General features: G+C 28.0%; 1 protein-coding gene across 1 annotated transcript in view; it reads left to right on the top strand.

Moving 5' to 3' along the window:
• xkr7b (XK, Kell blood group complex subunit-related family, member 7b) overlaps positions 1–5,000 on the top strand; it is a 67,349-nt gene that overhangs the window by 37,519 nt on the left and 24,830 nt on the right. The window lies entirely within an intron of this gene.

Genomic DNA, 5,000 nt, shown 5'->3' on the forward strand with positions numbered 1-5,000 from the left:
CGGAAGGACGCGTCACGGCGCCGATGGAAGCATGTTGAGTCGTCAAGTGACGATCCTTTTGTTAGCTTCCTGTGACAGCCCTTGTTGGAGCGCCAGGCAAGAGGCGGACAAAAGACTCGTTCCCTTTTCTCTTCCCGTCTGTCAAAATACGAAAAAAAAAGTGCAGCGTAATTAAGAGAAGGACACGGTGTGGAAAACGAGAAAGGAGCGATGGATGGCGAGACAAGCAGGAGTCGGACGCATCGCAGCGGAAACTTGCCATAAGACTTAGAGACTAGAATAGAATACAATAGAATAGAATGCAATAGAATAGAATAGAAAGTACTTTTTTGATCCCTGGGGGATATTCGGCACCAAAGTTCGCTCACAATAGACAATAAACATTAAGGTATTTTTTACGTATGAATAATATAAATACAGTCTATTACACAGCATTATTCACATGTGAATAACATAAATACAGTCTATTATACAGCATTATTCACATGTGAATAATATAAATACAGTCTATTTTACAGCATTATTCACATGTGAATAACATAAATACAGTCTATTATACAGCATTATTCACATGTGAATAATATAAATAGTCTATTTTACAGCATTATTCACATGTGAATAACATAAATACAGTCTATTTTACAGCATTATTCACATGTGAATAACATAAATACAGTCTATTATACAGCATTATTCACATGTGAATAACATAAATACAGTCTATTATACAGCATTATTCACATGTGAATAACATAAATACAGTCTATTATACAGCATTATTCACATGTGAATAATATAAATACAGTCTATTATACAGCATTATTCATATGTGAATAATATAAATATAGTCTATTATACAGCATTATTCACATGTGAATAATATAAATACAGCATTATTCACATGTGAATAACATAAATACAGTCTATTATACAGCATTATTCACATGTGAATAACATAAATACAGTCTATTATACAGCATTATTCACATGTGAATAACATAAATACAGTCTATTATACAGCATTATTCACATGTGAATAACATAAATACAGTCTATTATACAGCATTATTCACATGTGAATAATATAAATACAGTCTATTATACAGCGTTATTCACATGTGAATAATATAAATACAGTCTATTATACAGCATTATTCACATGTGAATAATATAAATACAGTCTATTATACAGCATTATTCACATGTGAATAATATAAATACAGTCTATTATACAGCATTATTCACATGTGAATAATATAAATACAATCTATTATACAGCATTATTCACATGTGAATAATATAAATACAGTCTATTATACAGCATTATTCACATGTGAATAACATAAATACAGTCTACTATACAGCATTATTCACATGTGAATAATATAAATACAGTCTATTATACAGCATTATTCACATGTGAATAACATAAATACAGTCTATTATCCAGCATTATTCACATGTGCTTAACATAAATATAAATATGGTCTATTATACAGCATGATTCACATGTGAATAATATAAATACAGTCTATTATACAGCATTATTGACATGTGAATAATATAAATACAGTCTATTATACAGCGTTATTCACATGTGAATAACATAAATACAGTCTATTATACAGCATTATTCACATGTGAATAATATAAATACAGTCTATTTTACAGCATTGTTCACATGTGGATAACATAAATATAGTCTATTATACAGCATTATTCACATGTGAATAATATAAATACAGTCTATTATACAGCATTATTCACATGTGAATAATATAAATACAGTCTGTTATACAGCATTATTCACATGTGAATAACATAAATACAGTCTATTATACAGCATTATTCACATGTGAATAATATAAATACAGTCTATTATACAGCATTATTCACATGTGAATAATATAAATACAGTCTATTATACAGCATTATTCACATGTGAATAATATACATACAGTCTATTATACAGCATTATTCACATGTGAATAATATAAATACAGCATTATTCACATGTGAATAACATAAATACAGTCTATTATACAGCATTATTCACATGTGAATAATATAAATACAGTCTATTATACAGCATTATTCACATGTGAATAATATAAATACAGCATTATTCACATGTGAATAACATAAATACAGTCTATTATACAGCATTATTCACATGTGAATAATATAAATACAGTCTATTATACAGCATTATTCACATGTGAATAATATAAATACAGTCTATTATACAGCATTATTCACATGTGAATAATATAAATACAGTCTATTATACAGCATTATTCACATGTGAATAATATAAATACAGCATTATTCACATGTGAATAACATAAATACAGTCTATTATACAGCATTATTCACATGTGAATAATATAAATACAGTCTATTATACAGCATTATTCACATGTGAATAATATAAATACAGCATTATTCACATGTGAATAACATAAATACAGTCTATTATACAGCATTATTCACATGTGAATAATATAAATACAGTCTATTATACAGCATTATTCACATGTGAATAATATAAATACAGTCTATTATACAGCATTATTCACATGTGAATAATATAAATACAGTCTATTATACAGCATTATTCACATGTGAATAATATAAATACAGCATTATTCACATGTGAATAACATAAATACAGTCTATTATACAGCATTATTCATATGTGAATACCATACATATAAATATGGTCTATTATACAGCATTATTCACATGTGAATAATATAAATAAAGTCTATTATAAAGCATTATTCACATGTGAATAATATAAATACAGTCTATTGCACAACATTAATCACATGTGAAAAATATAAATACAGTCTATTATACAGCATTATTCACATGTGAATAATATAAATACAGTCTATTATACAGCATTATTCACATGCGAATAGTATAAATGCAGTCTATTATACAGCATTATTCACATGTGAATAATATAAATACAGTCTATTATACAGCATTATTCACATGTGAATAATATAAATACAGTCTATTATACAGCATTATTCACATGTGAATAATATAAATACAGTCTATTATATAGCATTATTCACATGTGAATAATATAAATACAGTCTATTATACAGCATTATTCACATGTGAATAATATAAATACAGTCTATAATACAGCATTATTCACATGTGAATAATATAAATACAGTCTATTATACAGCATTATTCACATGTGAATAATATAAATACAGTCTATTATACAGCATTATTCACATGTGAATAATATAAATACAGTCTATTATACAGCATTATTCACATGTGAATAATATAAATACAGTCTATTATACAGCATTATTCACATGTGAATAATATAAATACAGTCTATTATACAGCATTATTCACATGTGAATAATATAAATACAGTCTATTATACAGCATTATTCACATGTGAATAATATAAATACAGTCTATTATACAGCATTATTCACATGCGAATAGTATAAATGCAGTCTATTATACAGCATTATTCACATGCGAATAATATAAATACAGTCTATTATACAGCATTATTCACATGTGAATAATATAAATACAGTCTATTATACAGCATTATTCACATGTGAATAATATAAATACAGTCTATTATATAGCATTATTCACATGTGAATAATATAAATACAGTCTATTATACAGCATTATTCACATGTGAATAATATAAATACAGTCTATAATACAGCATTATTCACATGTGAATAATATAAATACAGTCTATTATACAGCATTATTCACATGTGAATAATATAAATACAGTCTATTATACAGCATTATTCACATGTGAATAATATAAATACAGTCTATTATACAGCATTATTCACATGTGAATAATATAAATACAGTCTATTATACAGCATTATTCACATGTGAATAATATAAATACAGTCTATTATACAGCATTATTCACATGTGAATAATATAAATACAGTCTATTATACAGCATTATTCACATGTGAATAATATAAATACAGTCTATTATACAGCATTATTCACATGTGAATAACATAAATACAGTCTATTTTACAGCATTATTCACATGTGAATAATATAAATACAATCTATTATACAGCATTATTCACATGTGAATAATATAAATACAGTCTATTATACAGCATTATTCACATGTGAATAACATAAATACAGTATATTTTACAGCATTATTCACATGTGAATAATATAAATACAGTCTATTATACAGCATTATTGATATCCTTGTTAAAAACATTTCAAATGATTTAGATAGCCCTTTTTCTCATTTTTATTTTTTTTAATTTTTTTATTTTCATATTTTTAGTATTATTACTCTATCTGTATTTGCTTTGCTTATGTTGTTGATGTTGAAAATGCTTTGACTTTCGTGTGGATTTCAAATGTTTGTTTGTTGGTCAATAAAAAATGTTTAAAAAAATACAAATACAAAAAAACTCTGGACATTAGCTGGTTAGCTTGTAGCGCTGAGCGTCTTCAGCTGTTCATGAAGTAGATGAACTTTTTCTTCCTGGTGCTGGATGTGGTCATGTGACATCACCCTCTGGGCCTCATCATGTTGGTCACTACACTACTATGTAGACCCCCTGCAGGAACACCCCCTGACATTTACAGCATCTAACGTGCATGCATGTGTAGCTAACAGTATGTCCTCCACTCACATCTTCTTGGAAATGTAACTGAGGGGGAATATATATATATATATATTGTAATAATCCTAGGAATGTAGGCTCATAGACGTCTTCGTTTGTCTTGTCTTTATTATACAAGATGCAATGTAACCACACAACAGCTCCAATGTGCGTCTCTCCTCTTTCCCGGCAAAACTCGAACCCACACTTCCTGTCAACAATGTCACTTCCCTAACTTGCCCGGAAGTCCCGCCTTCCAGCCAAAGCCATTGGCTAAGACCCCGTAGCCAGCCGCTACATCATACTTTATTGATCCCTAACCCTAACCCTAACTGAGGG

This window comes from Nerophis lumbriciformis, linkage group LG01 (genome assembly GCF_033978685.3).
Source record: "Nerophis lumbriciformis linkage group LG01, RoL_Nlum_v2.1, whole genome shotgun sequence".
NCBI classification, from domain to species: Eukaryota; Metazoa; Chordata; class Actinopteri; order Syngnathiformes; family Syngnathidae; genus Nerophis; species Nerophis lumbriciformis.